The 16,953-nt window shown below is 41.4% G+C and overlaps 1 protein-coding gene across 4 annotated transcripts in view; it reads right to left on the bottom strand.

Moving 5' to 3' along the window:
• The window catches only part of UBE3A (ubiquitin protein ligase E3A), a 54,328-nt gene extending 38,539 nt beyond the window's left edge, over positions 1 to 15,789 (bottom strand). For 2 of the 4 annotated variants that reach the window (XM_051807019.1, XM_051807020.1), the window contains exons 1-3: positions 15,340 to 15,789; positions 11,503 to 11,592; positions 6,270 to 6,337 (exon numbers count right to left, since the gene is read on the bottom strand). The gene's annotated coding sequence lies outside the window, so the exon portion shown is untranslated. The remainder of the gene's footprint in view (positions 1 to 6,269; positions 6,338 to 11,502; positions 11,593 to 15,339) is intronic. The other 2 variants (XM_051807021.1, XM_051807022.1) reach the window with 1 other exon arrangement.
• Positions 15,790 to 16,953: the final 1,164 nt, after the last annotated feature.

Below are 16,953 nucleotides of genomic sequence, written 5' to 3'. Positions count from 1 at the left end.
GACTTGGTCCTATATCACCCAGACTAGGTGCAAAGGTTCCTTACAGCAGTCTTCCATTCAAATGGAAGCCTGTTAGAACAGCAGGCTGATAGCAACCTTAGTAAAACAAGGTCTTCCTGAGACTGTTTCATATGGGAGAAGTCATGAACATGACTGACAACAGTGAAGGAGCAAATACAGTGCTGGATTCAAACACCACCAGATTTTGGAACGTTAAAAACATACATTAAGGTGGCAGTTCTACAAGCATAGCCAAGAAAAGTTTGTGCCAAGGCCTGACACAGATCCAACTCTGTTAGTCAGATTTACCACACCACTGAACATAGGATCTACAGCAGTTCCATGAAGAGAGGCAGTATCTGAACTGTCACAAATCTCACTGAGCCAAAGTTAACTCATCTAAGTTTTGTTGTGAAATTTGTATCTACAAATTGAATTTATCATGGGTCAGAGCTTTGAATACGGTAGTTTCAGCATTTCTGATTTGTTGCATGATATCTTAAAACTAGACTTACTGTACTGGGATCTAAAAATCTCAAGTTACTTACTTTTCAACAATCTAGATGCAAAAAATCTAAATTAATAATTTTTCCCATCTACCTCCTCCTCATCCTACCTTCCCCACCTATTCTTGCTGTCACTCCTGTGGGACAGAACATGATTGGCAAGGATTCCCTAGAACAGATGAAAGAACTAATTTTTCTAAACCTTCTTCATTCATGCATCAGGAGAGTAGTGCCTGCTGGCAAAGAAACCAGCATGTTGAAACATGGGGTGGGTGGTGAAGGAGACTTACCATCAAAGATCACTTATTTTGAATCTAGTTTGAACAAAGGACATTTTGACTACCTGACACAAACGAGGCAGAAAAAAATCAACTGGTAAGAGAGTAAAAGGACACTACTTGATCAGGAAAGGGAAACCACACTGAGGAATACACTAACATCTTGGATAAGGGTATTATGAAGAATAGGAAACTGACCTAAACCAACTGCTTTTTTTGTCACAGGAATTCCCTTACAAAAAAACCCTGTTTCTAACTTAACTTTTAGAAGGTAGGAACGGCAGCCCCAGAGCAGATATTTATTCTTTGTACTCAAATGAATTTCACTGGTCTTTGTTGTTCTGATCATCATGGCTTACGGTTTAGGTTTTCACAGACACACAGAGCAGCTGAAGGTATGAAACGAAGTCTGTGCCTGTGGAGTATGTCCAAGAAACCCAAGAAGGTCGCTAGGCTCTTTGGGACTGGGCAGGCCATATCTGCCTCGTGAATAGTTATGAGGGGTAGAATCAACTAGGACTACAACAACCCCTACTGCAATTAGGAAGACAATACACAAGTTCCATGTCTTCAAGCCACATGTCTGAAGAACCTTGTGTGTTTTGGGCTAGCCCTCATCAAGAGGGAACAGGATAAATAATGTTTATACAGTGATTTGGAACAGCACCTATTTCTACAAGGTAGCATAGGTGAATATTTTCTGAAAAGAACGTTCCTGTCAGCTCAAGAAGAGGGAGGAAATAAATAATAAATGAGTGAAAGAAAAAGATGTCAGAAAGCAAGTTCAGATGCATCAGAAGGGGCTAAGAGCAACTTAGTTGCATAGCTTGATGAGATCTTCTCTTTGTACATTTCATTTACTGTTGAAAAGTCTGCCATCACAAACGTGAGCCAAGAAGAGGTCCCCAGCTGCAACATACAGAACCTAAAGCCACAGCATGAAGAGTTTAAGTACTTATTTGTCAGCAATGAAAAATAAAGACAAATAACTTCCAGGTACAAATCACTAAATTAAACGTTGCTACTTATATGGATTTCCTAAACCTACTACTTTCCCTGGGTTATTTGATGTTTATTTTCTGTGAGAGCACAGCAATCTGGCAGCTGACACACAGTATCTGACGTCTATGAAGATCCCTTAGAGAAGGAACACTTTTGTATACTCTAACTTCTTACTGACCTTATTAAAAGATAGGTGCCTTGGGTGGTGGCATGTGTAAGAATTTAGGTTTCCTTTACAGAAGTAGCTATCCAAGTAATCTTTGATACAATTATTTTTTATTATTCTCTTTTTGATCTATGTTGAATATGGGAGTGATTCACATCTGTACAAAGAAGTGCCATGATCTACCTTACCATTCAGCATCAGAATCTGAGTTGCTTAATTAATCATCTCAAGAAGATACCACTAAAGATAGCTTTTGTATGTTTTCTGAAGAATCCCTCTGAATCCTCCGAGAATGAATTTGGTATGTTCCCAGAATGACTTTGAACACCACAACGAAACAGTCATCTCTGTACAGTAAGGAACTGACAACTGATAGAAAAGTTGGCCTTTTATAACTTGAGATTGATTCAAGTGTCTTGAAGAATATTTACCAAATCCCTACGTTCAATCTTAATTGTCATCTGCAGAGAAAAACCAAATAAATAATGTAATAGGCACATTTAAGCCTTAATTTCTTGATAAGGTTGGAAATATCATTTACTTTGGCTGCCTGCATGCTGCTTCCAACACACAAAACATAAAAAGTCATAAGATTCCAGAAGTTGTCTTCATGCATCTAATTAGAAGGTCAAATTATTAATGATCCTACGGTAAAATAAACCAGTACTAATACAATCTGATCATATAAATCCTAATGGAGCCACAAAAAACCCCAACCAAACAGTAATAAGGCATCTATATGTTGGGGTTTTTTTCCACTGTCCAGTAAACGAAACAATTCAACTAATGACAACAAATGCAAAATCACATTCGTTAGAAGACCCAAAGAATTGGGTTCTATCCTGGAAAATGCCAACCTGAAGTGACTAAGGCAGTCACAACCAATGAGCAAACGTACACACGCTCCGAGTGTCACAAGAATGACAGATATGACTCATGAAGGATTCATGGAAAAGTGTCTATTCATCTGCACAAAGTATTTCAGACACCTTCAAAACTTAAACCCAGTTCTCCAATTATTCAATATTCTTCAAAAGTGTAGTAGAAAAGAGCTACAAAGACAACGTGAAGATGGAGGAAAATGCGCTGTGATTAGACAATGAAAAGAATTCAAAGTTAATCAAGCTAATAATTATGGACACTGGAAGAAACTAAGTCTTCTCATAGCACAGAAAGAACAAAAATATCTTCCAACTAAAAGAAAGCACAAACACCCCATGACTAGAAACTGAAGAATGCAGGATAATGAGGACAAGTAATACTTGAAGAAATTATTTGGGGTGGGGATCTGAATTTGCTACTATCTTCAAATTAAAGTTGGTGCCATTTTGCAATTTACACTTCAGTAAATATACAAGTTATGAGTTTAATAAAGGTAGAATTTTGTGCATCTCAATACAAAGAGATCGAGCATCGATTTATATAAATCTCCATCCTATAATATCTGTATACTTACTTTGCTTTTATGTCAATACTCTACTGTGCTGGTTTTGGCTGGGATAGAGTCCGTTTTCTTCACAGTAGCTAGTGTGGAGCTGTGTTTTGGATTTGTGCAGGGAACAGCATAGGTAACATAGGGACGTTTTTGTTACTGTTGAGCAGTGCTTGCACAGAGTCAAGGCCTTTCCTGCTCTTCACCCCACCCACGAGCAGGCACAAGGAGTTGGAAGGGGACACAGCCAGGACAGCTGACCCCAGTTGACCAAAGAGACATTTCCCTATCATATGGTGTCATGCTTAGCATATAAAGCTGAGGGAAAAAGGAAGAACACGGATAATGTTCGGAGTCATGGCATTTGTCTTCCCAAGTCATTGTTTCATGTGACAGAACACATGTAACTGTCACATGTTCCCTGCTTTCTTGGAGATGGCAGAACACCTGCCTGACCATGGGAAGTGGTGAACAATCTCTCTGTTTTGCTTTGCTTGTGTGTGTAGCTTTTGCTTTATCTAACAGACTGTCTTTATCTCAACCCATGAGTTTTCTCACTTTTACTCTTCCCATTCTCTTCCACATCCCACTGCTGGGGGGAGTAAGACAGTGGCTGCATGGTGTTCAGTTGCCAGCTGGGGTTAAACCATGATATCCACAAAGCACAGAATAACAGAAAAATATCTAATGTTTGCCCTCGTTCCCTCCCCCCAAGTCAAAGTTAAAGGCCTGTGTGTTATTTTCATTTTCTACAACTGCCCCTGCAACTCTGGACCCTAGATTTTGCCTTCAACATTTAGTTTTGGCTTGCTATTTCAGTAAGATCATAGATATATTTTATTCACCTTTGTAAAAGAAGGAGAGACTCAAAATTATCTTTAGCTTCTGCATTTTTCACTTAGACTACAGCTGATTTTTCTTCCACTACACACACTCCTAATTTTTTTGCAGCAGAACCATTTGTTTCTATTTCAGTTATACCTGTTACTCCAGGCTCCCTCCAAAATGATATAAAGTTATGAATAGAAAGCCCCTCCTACATCAGTAGGTGAAATCCAATCATCTATTTAAATTTCTTTTAGTATCTCTTCTTTTACTGGCTAATTATCAAGTTCAGTTACTTTCAGGTAAGTTTTACAGCTTTGCTTCAGCTTTAATATTTACACTTTCATTCTGTCTGTCCTTTTGCTTATGGTCTGTTATTTTGATTTCTTTTGCCACCCAGTTTTCATGCTGCCTTCCATGTAAAGCACCTTTCTGTTCACCAAGTCTTCAGTGTCACCAGCATGTTTGTTTAAATACAGTTTATATTAAGACCAAGCAACCATGCAATTGTATAGCATGACATTCAGCTTTTCTGATGTTCCACTAGTATTCACTACTCACCACTTGTGGGGGACTAGAGGGGAATTCTTCATCACTTTATGAAGCACATATCATTACAAAGACTCTACACGTACATACAGTGGCAAGCAGTTAAACATCCAGAAAAAAAGCAGCCAGCAGGAATAATGGCAATAAATAAACAATGGCTTAGGTTTGAAGAGCCATCACACACACAACTGATATTGAACTGGAGAGCAAGAAGCAGGTGGGTGGTCCCAGTGGTGCTGTGGGTGCAAAAATGAATATACACTACCTGCCAGATGCCTGCTAGAGTAAAGGACCAATCTACACAATTCTCTCAGGAACATCTGGATTGTGATAATGTAACATTGTAGTTTTTTGACAGATTTACAATTTTTAATTAGTATACACTACAGCTAAAGTTCCAGCTTAGAATTAATCATATTATTATCACCTATCTATAGCTTCCTACAAAACAACTTAAAAACATCCAACAACTTTTCTGCTAACTTGAGACTTCAAAACTTTAAGTACATTCCTATGTAAATTACCTTCAAAAGAAAAATCCAGACATAAACCCATGGCACAGAAAACTCCTGTCAGCAGTTACTGAGCTCTTCCCCACATTTTAAGAGGTTAAAAGAGGAAGTACATACATAGCTTAGAAGCTGTTGTTGAAGTAACTACATATAATCTTATATATGCATTAATAGACCTATTTAATATGGTAGAAAAATTAACTTAAACAATAATTGGTTTTTTGAATGCAGTGATGCAAACAGTTTAAAAAATTCTTTATATACCAAGTTGCAGAACTATAGGACTTAAAAGACTGCAAAGTGGTGCATCTCCAGGTACACAGGAATACCAGGTATCTCCACAGAACTACACCAGAATAAAGTCAGGAAATGGAAATCAAAATAACTACAAGTTCCAACCCTGCTGCAATTCAAGTACATATTTTTAAACTGGTTGGATACTTAGGAGCCTAGACAAAAAGAGATACATGTACCATGGGTTTATGTTAACACTGCTAGAAAAGATTATATTTCTGTAATTCACAGCATTCCTATCTGTAAATTTGACTTACACTGATGATTGCATAAGTTTTTAGTAGTTCTGAACTTACTTTTCGAGTCATATCTAAAGGGTGTACAAGCCTGACTATAAATATGCTCAGCAGCAAATAAAATCAACCCACATAGCTTTCAGAAAAACACCAATTCTTATCTAATCCATGGAGAAATAAATGAATGGCAGCAGCATGATGCTGAGTTTGTTAAATCAAAAGGGAATTCATCAATGTTACATCACGAGTATTTATTTTCTCCAAGAAAAATCAAATAACTCAGTTTTCTAGAGAATTACAACTAAGTAATAGTTAACATCATCAAAAAATAAGGGGTAAATGAACGTATGTTTCTTCCTGAATTTATTTTCAACTTTGTTTTTCTTTTTAAAATCAGGAAACAAAAGTGTAACTATTTGCTTTTATAATTACTAGAATACAAATAATATAAGTGAAAACATAAACATACCATATCTTTCAAGAGCTGAACAATCTTGCTCTTTCAAATTCCAAAATGGACTTCTACAGTTCTTGTACCTATAATGCAAAACATTACAGTTCAGTTTTTGCACCGTGCTCCATATTGATCTGAAGCTCAATACGACTTTAAGACAATACATTCAAGAATGGCTATTCAATTAGTCACAAGTCTGCAAAGAAAGGAAACACAGAACTGTACAATATGTCAACTTGGAAGGAACCTAACAAGGATCATTGCACCCAACTCCTTGCTCCTCACAGGATACCTAAAACTAAACCATATAACTTACCAAACTAAATCATACTTCCTATAAAAAAAACACAATAGAAAATACTTACTATGTTAACGAAGCTACAAAAGCAGAAAGTTCATAGAAACAGTGTTCCCTATTCTTTCCCCTGTAGTGATACTACAGGACTTCCCATCCCTGGAGGTCTTCAAGACCACGCTGAATGGGGCTCTCAGTAACCTGGTCTAGTGGAAGGTACCCCTGCCCATGGCAGGGGGGTTGGAACTAGGTGATCTTTAACGTCCCTTCCAACCCTAATCACTCCCTGATTCTATGAAATCTAGCAATTACTTTCCAAAAAGTTAGTCATTTGGCATAGAGTAATACATTTTCAGTACCGTGAAGATTTGATACATAATTTCTTGGTTTAAAAACTCTATTAAGAACAAAAAAATCCAACAGAGCTTATTTTAGGCTGATCTCCAACACAGATCAGAGTTCTCATGAAGGAAATCCTGATCTGGTTACTTTAAGCGAAGATTCAGGTTTATCTTTAAATACGTCAAACCTCATTTAGTGCCAAGGGTCCATTCCTTTATCAGAAAAGTGAAATGGGGTGATCCTGGACCAACAGAGTCTTGCCAGTAAAGCTCTAAGCACTAACAGTTTATACACAATTTTTTGTAATAAAAAAAAAGTTATATAGGGCACCCAACCTGTTTCATGAAACAAGGCTGCTATTTTGACAAAAAATTCTAATAATTACGGTAGCTTTCTGTAGAGTTAGGATTAATGATACACAACTGTATCAAGAAAACTTTACTGTCAGTCAGAAGAAAAAAAGAAAAATTTATTTGAACAATATGAAAGAGTAACTGATGATTTTCCTGTTTGGAGGCAGCACTTCCACTCCATATCAACAACAGAAATCCAGAACCCTTTATATTCTACTGAAGAATAATTCTTTACTTACAGTAACTCCATTAGACATTCAGTTAAAAGTATTCTAAGAAATGCGACCAATATTTTCCCACCTTGCATAGCAGGACTTCCACCTTAAACTTCAATGTATATATTTGTTCCTGTACATACACAGAGCAATGTCATCTGTATAAAATTCTCTCATTCTCTTCTAAGGTACAAAAGCACCAATTTTCGGCTTGCACAGAGTAGGAGGAGAGCACCAAGTACAGCATGAAGAAGTATCACAAATACATCTACCAGGGATCTTATGAATATTGCTCAGCAATAGGAGGAAACAATGTTTCCCAACATAACTGAAGCTAGGGAGTAGAGTAGGACAGCACCATTGATAGAGCAAACAAGACCACAAAGGAGGAGATGCAGACAGGGGATTTGCATAATAACATGCAGTTAGCAGAAGAGCAAATAATTCCAGCAACACAAAACTGAAATTCCTGGACTTCCACTTCTCCTTCTTCAGTCTCAACCCACCAGCCACCACTAAGGCAGAACAGAGAGTTCAGCATTCTACTAAAAACGTTTGCTCAAAGATTACATGGTCAACAACAAAATGAAATAAGGATCTTTAATGCTTGTCCAAAAGGAATGAAAATGATTTCATGAAGTCAGACACGCTTTCACATTCACCTTTAGAATACTTCTTAATTAGCACTAAGCCACATCTGCCTAAAAAAATGTAAATGGCCAGTGTGACTAAATTCTTGGCCAACACTATTGTGTCCACTCAACATTAAAAAAAAAAAATCTTGATCTGTCACATGACCAGAGCGAAGAGAGCTGCTTGTTTACAACTATGTCATACATTTTCAATAAGAAAAAGAAACTTCAAGGCACACTGGATTATAATAACACAGACTTGTAAACTACTGAATTAACCACACGGTACTAAACAGAATTGCAAAATATTTAAGAAATTAATTATAAATTACAAAAAATGCTTTGCAACTCTCATATCTGGTTTGATAAAAGATATCATAAAATCACCTCTATTAGTCCTTAAATGATATTTTCCACTTGTGTATTTGGGTTGTTTGCCTAGTTTTTTTTTTTTCAATAACTGTCATACAACAGGAATACAAGAAAAAATTCTGAGAGCATTACCCTAAAGAAAATGGTAGGTATGTTACCCAGTATTATAGATTTTCTAATACAATTTCAAATATTTAAATTCAATTAATAATAATTTTCTTCCACAACTGACATTTTAATGTTAACCAAAATAAAATTTAACCAAAATCACGTTAGCCAAATAAAAAACAAGTATTCACAAACATCTTTCTTTCAATAAGATATTCAGGTTATAGAAATCCTGCAAATGGAGTATTTATCACAACCTTACTATGTAAAGGGCTCAACCTTCACAACCAAAAAATACCAGTGTTTCACAGAAGTGGTATACTCTCTCAGGAATTCTCTTGTCCTGGAATTCTGATGGGATTTGCAGGTTGTGTGGACTCTTAAGTACGTATTTCTATTATCTACAACGAGCAAATTTTCCTACAACAGCTGAAACATGCCTGGATTTAGCTACTCAGCCAATGTACACTGGTATACCTTGGACTTTCTAAAAATAAAGTAGGGTGTATCCACATAGTAAACCATAATATTCATCACCAAGACTTTGGACATGAGATTTCACTATGAAAAAAAAAAGCAAGCATTACCTGAATATGGCTATACAAATAAGAAAGATGAAACATTGTACTAGAAACAGAAATTCTACGGTAGTGGTAAACTTCTTCAGAAGAGCCACTCCACCACCCTCTAACACCCCAAGTCTGCTGAACGGCAGCTGCTCCAGCCTGGGTCCCACAGAGCATACCAGAGCAGGAGCACACAAGTAATGTCAGAGCCTGGCTGCCTGGACAAGCCTGGCATCTCTCAGCACTGTGCAAGCTTGGCAACACAATATTGATCGCTCTTGTGCCTCCTCTGTGCACAGCTCCTAAAGGTAAGGGAGAGGAGTGTTTGTCATCCTAATCTCCTCATTTCATCAACTTCTTTGGTGTAATGACTATCAAGAAAGTATTAACAAGTCCTAAAAGGGGTCTGTCCAAGGAAACAAAGATGGTGGTCTTCTCTGTAAAGTAGAGATGAACTAGCTTCACCTCTAGAACTCTATCTCAGTCAAGACAGAAGTTCTGTTACAGTTTTCACATGACACCAGAATGAAAAGCAAACTATATGGACTAATTGTTGCCAGATAGTTATGCAGCAACTACAAACCTCAAATACACGTTCCATGATTTTCTGCTTGCGATCCTACTGGATGATGCACAACCCATCAAGATCAAATTCCTTTCGGGTTTCAAACTATCCTATAGTTTATACATAAATTTCGTCTTTAATTATTTAGGTCACAGCTTTGACATTTTGTCACAAAAGGACTGAACATGAAGGCATATGGAGGACAGGGAGGCGATTTGAGACAGCCACCACAGCTTCACCAAGGGCAAGTCTTGCCTGACCGACCTAGTGCTGTTCTATGATAGAGTGACTGCACCAGTGGACAAGGGAAGGGCTACTGATGTTGTCTAGCTGGACTTGTGTAAGACCTTTGACTTGGTCCCCCACAACACCCTTCACCCTAAATCGGAGAGATGTGGATTTAATGGTGGGACTCTTGGCGGATGAGGAATTGACTGGATGGTTGCATGCAGAAGGTCAGTGGCTCAATGTTCAGATGGATGTCAATGGCAGCTGGTATCCCTCAGGGGTCCATACTGGGACCAGCACTGTTTAGTATCTTCACTGACAGACAGCGGGATTTTAGTGCTCCCTCAGCAAACCTGCAGATGACACCAAGCTGTGTGATGTGGTTGACAGGCCTGAGGAACGGAATGCCACCAGGAGGAAACTGGACAAGCTTGAAAAGTGGGCCAAGGGGAACCTCATTCAACAGTCCAAGTGCAAGGTCCTGAACCTGGGTCAGGACAACCTCTGGTGTCAATACAGGCTGAGGGATGAGGGAATTGACAGTTGTGCAGAGAAGGACTTGGAGATACTGATGGCTTGTGGACCAGGATGTATCCTGGGTTGCATCAGAGGCAGCAGAACCAGTAGGTTGAAGGAGGTGAGTCTGCCCCTCTACTTCACTCTTCTGAGACCCCACCGGGAGTACTGCATCCAGTTCTGGAGTTCTCAGCACAGGAAAGACATAGATCTGTTGGAGCAAGTCTGGAGCAGGGCCACAAAAATGATCACAAGGCTGGAGTACCTCTCCTGTGAGGAAAGGTTGAGAGAGCTGGTGTTGTTCATCCTGGAGAAGAGAAGGATCTGTAGAAGCCTGACTGCAGCCATTCAGTACTTACGGGGAGTTTATAGGAAAGATGAGGACAAACATTTTAAAAGGGCCTGCTATGACAGGACAAGGTAATGATTTTTAACTAAAAGATGGTAGATGAGGACTAGATATAAGAAAGGAAATTTTTTCAATCAGGGTGGTAAAACACTGGAACAGGTTGCCCAGAGAGATGGGAGATGCCCCATCCCCGGAAACATTCAAGGTCAAGCTGGACGGGGCTGTGAGCAACCTGACCTAGCTGAAAATGTTCCTTCTTATTGCAGGGAGGTTGGACTAGATGACATTTAAAGGTCGCTTCCAACCCAAACTATTCCAAGTCTATGGAAAAAAAAAGTAGTACACTCCATATTAAGCAGTCAACTGGTACATCAGTTCAAGTTTGTCCTAAATCATCACTGCTGTGATACACCTCTGGTGACAGTCCCACTTTTGACATACTACATAAGGTAAGCATGATCCTCAAAATGAAATCATGTTAGTATATGAAGCATGTTTTTAAAGTTATTTGAATGGATGCAAACAGCAACACTTTTCAATGAAAGTACTGGGACAGCTACATGCTATGAACACCCCTTTCAAGCCACCAGACTGAAAAAAAAAGTTCAAACCTCTGCTTTGCTAACCAGAAGTTTCTGTTAAAACACATACACTTCTGCTCTAAGAAAATGCAAGTTGCTTCAAAAGAAGCGAATCACCCCTCTTACCTAAAACAGTGAAGTGAGGGTCCAGAGGGAAGCCACCCATTTAGTTCCACTCAGCTGAACAACTGCAGTTTCTCCTAATTCTTCACCACTCTGTAAAACATGGGCAAAGAGCCATGCAGGATGAGCATGGAAAGAATATTGGTAAAGACTGACTTCCACCCCCTTCCTCCATTCATCAGTTTGCATAATACAGGGAAGCAGGCTCAACCTATTAAGGTAAGTAAGAAGTAGTTAATGCTTCCTTTAAGAGATTCACTCATAAGAGTATTTTCTGAGACAGAACACCATGGTAATATTTAATTTATAATGTAATTTTGCACCCAGTAAGTTATTTTGTCCATAAGTTCTGTCACTCCTAGCCACAGCAAAGTGGAACTATTCAAAAATAGCAATTTAAAGTGCTATTTAGTCACGTGTTATATTGCCAAACCTGGATCTCAACATTGTTTCATTTTCTTTTTCATGTTTCTCCTATGAGGTTATTTTCTGAAGAAATGTGTCACCAGCTGGTGCAGCTACTGAAGTGTGGCTTCCTTACAAAATGCTACCTCTAGATTGTATTTGCGGGCCTTCTGCTAACCAACCAGATATGTCAGACACATTAGTATTCATACGAACCAGCTTTTTCCCAAACTTTTATTCATGGACAACACAACCTTATGAGGCTGTCAGGCACTGCCTGCAAATACCAGAAGTTAATGCAGTAAACGCTGAGGTCAAAGTATCTAAGGTGACAAAATTAACTTCAAACAAGAGATTTGCTCATTGCTGCTGTCTCTGGGAACCAGCTATTTAGCAATGCTTACAGCACATTTCTGGGAGGGGGGAAGGAGTAATTTTTTTTTTAAGTAAACAACATACTCTAGATTTTTTTGTTACAGATCCTGGTAACAAATTTATTAACCCTCTCCTTCCATGTACAAATCAGAATTTGATTAATGACAGGAAACTTTTCAACACTGCTTCTCTATGGAACTATAAAACTACCTTAAATATACAGGATAATTCAGAAAAATTGTAAAACACGCTTCCTTTGTTTAAAAATTAATATCAGTTCATTAATTAGAGTGAAGACCCGGCCCACAGTACCAGAAATGAAGACTGATGCTGGAAATGAGATATATGCCTACATACTTCATGAATTCTGTCCCCTTTTCCCTCAATTGCATGTTCTATTTTTGAAAATTAGTGGCTTTTATCTTCAGGTGTATGAATACATCAGTGTGGGGAGGGAGAAAGACATTTCCTGTGCTTAAAAAAGATGAATTCTCTCTGGACAGTCACTAAGTAAACTGAAACTAAAAGTAGCAGAGGGTGGAAGAAAATTCTTTCCTTCACAGCCAAAATTAAGATGATGCATATTTACAAACGGTAATCACTAAATTAATTTCATCATAAGTGTCATATCATGTACTACACTAATTATTGTTTATTAAAATGTTATATACTTAAATATGTTCACAATTAAGCATGTTTATTACTTAAAGATATTTCTACCCCTATTATTTATTCGGTAAATAGAACCTGTCAATTCAGAGAACTAGTGAAGAAAATGTCAACAAGGGACATAATCATAATGAAACATAATGATTTGATACTGTGGTACATATGTCATTTCATATTTTTGAAAGAGAAGTTAAATTATATGAAAAAGAACCTGTTTTATTTTCTCAAGTCAATTAGAATAGGGACAACCTCAAGGTGCTCTAACAAGTTGAGAACATCCCTATATGTATTTAACATATACACCTAATTTCAAATCCATTCACAAAAGAATCATTGTTTGCGTGTTTTTAAGCACCAGCAGCAATTAAAAAAAAAGACTAAGTTTTGTTTGGTATTGAAAAAAAAGGATTAAACACATACAACTTCAGAGTTCTGAGGAGGACTTGGACTGAGAAATCCAGGCGTTGAAGCACACTCCTGTGAAAGTCTCTGCTTTTTCAAGCCTGGCTTTTTCTACACGGTCACAGAACCATATCCCAAAACGAACCCAAACAAATCAACAGCTGATATTGCCAAATTGGTGGTTTTGTTTCTAAATTCCTAGGATATACTCAGGACACTCCAGTGAAGAGAAATAGCAAAGAACTCTGATAAACAAAATTAACTTGTGAATTCCATTAGGAAAGATGCTACATTAAACAGCAAACATTTACACCAGAATGGAAGGTATTTGTAAAAGAGATGAAGCATCTATAATATTGTACAGAAATAATTTCAATTAAAGGTATTTTTCAGCTTTGTAAACCTAAGCAGTGGACTAGGTCTTCTTTGAATGTTTTTCTGTATTGAGTTGACAGAATATTACTATAAGGAAGACAAGTCATAAGCACTGCAAACTACATCTGTTTTAAAAGACAAACATAAGTGATAGTTTTCTTCACATATTCACAGCAGTTTAGCAATGCACATTTAATATTTTCAATTCAACACACTCATTAAACGAGTTTTACCATGTTTTCCAATTTCTCAAAAGTACCTTAAACTGCTTCCATGATAAAAGGGCACAGAGTATTCAGTACCACCATCCAAACCAAGCAGTTTGTGAAAAGTGTAAAGCCCGTTTCCCAGCAGTTTTCATTCTTATCAAGAGGTACCTCTTACCACCTGCATTATTCTCCCCCACCAGTCATAGATGTCTAACAACACAGTACAACCTCTAAGAGTGTAGCTTCTCCCTTAGCAGGGAATCTCTCTCCAAGTGGATGCTATTTGCATGAATTAGGAACTTAATCTTATCTTTTAGACCTCTCCCTTTCAAACCAGTCAGCCAGTCAGAAAAACAAAAGATAAACTGACAATACAACCACTTTCTTAGGAAATCAAAGTGAAAATTGGGTACAATTTTCCACTGAGCAACTTTTTGCTAGATGTGCAAGATGCTCGACAGAGTCAATCTGAGAAGCCAAGTTCTCACAGGGCTTCGGGTCTGCAGACTCCTACTGAGGCAGGTAAGTTTCAATACAGACAGAGGGAGCATCCCTGAAGTGATGTGTAAGACACGTGGTTTGTCTCAGAGTCAGAACATCAGACACATTACAGAGAAGGAAATACAAACAAGTATTTTCATTAACTGGAGGGAAAACAAAAAAGGAATAACTGCAAGTTTATAGATTACAGGTTTCTGCCACTTAAAGGAGAGTCGTGGAACATATTTTGTTTCCTAAGCAGTAGTAACTTCTGAACGACCACAACACATCGTCTTAGACATCTGATTTACAAATCAACAGTGAACCATAACATCCTTTAAGAGAAATACTGCTTAAAAACTGAAACCCAGAAAGACCCGCAATCAGGAGCGACCGATCACATGCATCATCAAGGCTGCCTGCGCACAGGTGAGCAGACTCAACTCCTCAGGCTGCGCAAGAGGTAACACGAGCAAGTGAGCGGAGCCACTTTGTGAAGCAGGCCCTGCACACCGGTCAGAGACCCTCGCAGCACTTCCCGTTACCGCAGCGGCCGCGCCGACGGTAACGAGCCGGCCTATGCCCAGGGCAGTCCCGCGGAGCAGCCCCGGCCCGGGCAGCGGAGGCAGGGCAGGCGGGTTCATCCAAGGTCGCCCGGCGAACCCGGTTTCCCGGGGGGGCGGGGGAAGCCCGGAGCCACCCGCCCGGCCGGCCTTCCCGCTCCTGGGGAGCGCCGGGGCGGCTCCACACCCGTGTGCCTCCCGGGGAGCGGGAGAGGACCCCGGGGTCGCTGCCTCCCGTCCGCCCTCCCCACCCCGGCGGCGGAGAGCGGGCAAGGCCGCCTCTCCCGCGACTCCCTCCCCTCCAGGCTCGGCGTGAACCAGGCGCCATCCCCGCTCCCACCCTGCGCGGTACCCACACGGACCTGGGCGCCGCGGCTGCTGCTCCGGGGCGCTCCCGCCGCCGCCGCCGCCCGGGCTCATGCGGGGGCCGCGCCGCGCTCGGGGCCGGGCCGCGGGCGAGGAGGAGGCGCCGCCGCTGCTGCCGGTGCCGCCGGAGCCGCGGCCTGGCGGGGCGGAGAGGGAGAGGCGGCCGGGCCGGGCGGGCGCGTCTCCTCCTCCTGTTCCTCCTGCTGCTCCTGCTGCTGTGCCGGGCCGGGCCGCGCTCAGCGCGAGCCCCGCGCCTCCATCTTGGGACAACGCGGATGTCGGCGCGGCGCAGGCTCGGGGCGCGCGGGGGGGCGGGAGGGAGGCAGGGAGGACCGGCCGTGTCCCGGCGTGCAGCGCGGGCGGGGGCGAGGCGAGGCGAGGCGGCGGCGCGCTACCCACCGCGGGGAACCATAGAGAGCGGCCAGACCGGCGCCTTCCGGCCCTGTGCGCTTGCGGCGGCGCCCGGCGGAAAGGGCGAGGCGGGGCGGCGCCTGCGCACTCACGCATTCGAGGCGAAGGCCGCCATGTTGGAAGAGGGCAAGGGGGAGGTGGTGGGGTGGGGCCGGGGCTCCTCCCCGTCAGTAGAGCGGCTGTCAGCCTGGCGCGCGAGGCGAGGCGAGGCGAGGCGGGGCGGGGCGGGGCGCGGGACCGTGCGTGCGCAGTCGCAACACCCGGGGGGGGGGGTGCGACTCGCGGGCGGGCGAGGGGCGCGGAGGGCTCTGGGGGTGCGCGGCTGGTCGGCTGCGCGCACACGTACACGCGCACACGTACACGCGCACACGTACACGCGCACACGTACACGTGCACTGCAGGCGCGCACACATATACAGGCACATACACATGTATACAGGCACATATATAGACACACACGTACACATACACGTACACAGGCATATCCACACACATGCACACACATGCAAACATATACGTACACACCCATACGCACATATGCAGACACATTTACAGACACACATATACAGACATACACATATATATGCACACATACACACATATACATACACACACACATACACCCAAATATACACATGCGTGCCTGCACACAGTCATACATAGACACATATTTACGCACATACATATACAGACATAGACGCACATATACATGTACATAACCATGCACATACAGACATTTACGTATACGAACACACATGTCACACATAGACACATGCATTACACATGTGTGGGTTGACAGGTACACATACGTACATACACACCCACATGCAGGCACACGTACCCTGGGACACTCACATAAGGACACATATGTAGGAGGCATGTATGCAGGGTTGCACATGCCCATGAGCACACACAGGTGCTCTTGCGTATGTGAATGCACATGCACACGTCACACACATGCACATATACGTGCGTGCATGCTGAAACACGACAGGCATGTGGGTGCACATGGATGCACACACATATGTACAGACCCTTGTATGCACACACACACACACACACGTACACACACACACACACATGTACACACACACATACACACACATCCAACTGCGCTTGCAGCCATGGAGGCCAGGGCACAGCCCAGGGATTGCCAGCACAGCAAGGGGCCATCACTGCTGCGTACAAGGAGAGTGGCC

Source organism: Manacus candei, unplaced genomic scaffold (genome assembly GCF_025592945.1).
Source record: "Manacus candei isolate 608988 ecotype Guabito, Panama unplaced genomic scaffold, ASM2559294v1 h1tg000069l, whole genome shotgun sequence".
Lineage (NCBI taxonomy): Eukaryota > Metazoa > Chordata > Aves > Passeriformes > Pipridae > Manacus > Manacus candei.
Note: the sequence above shows the minus strand (reverse complement) of the source record. Positions and strands in the feature narration are given on the sequence as shown.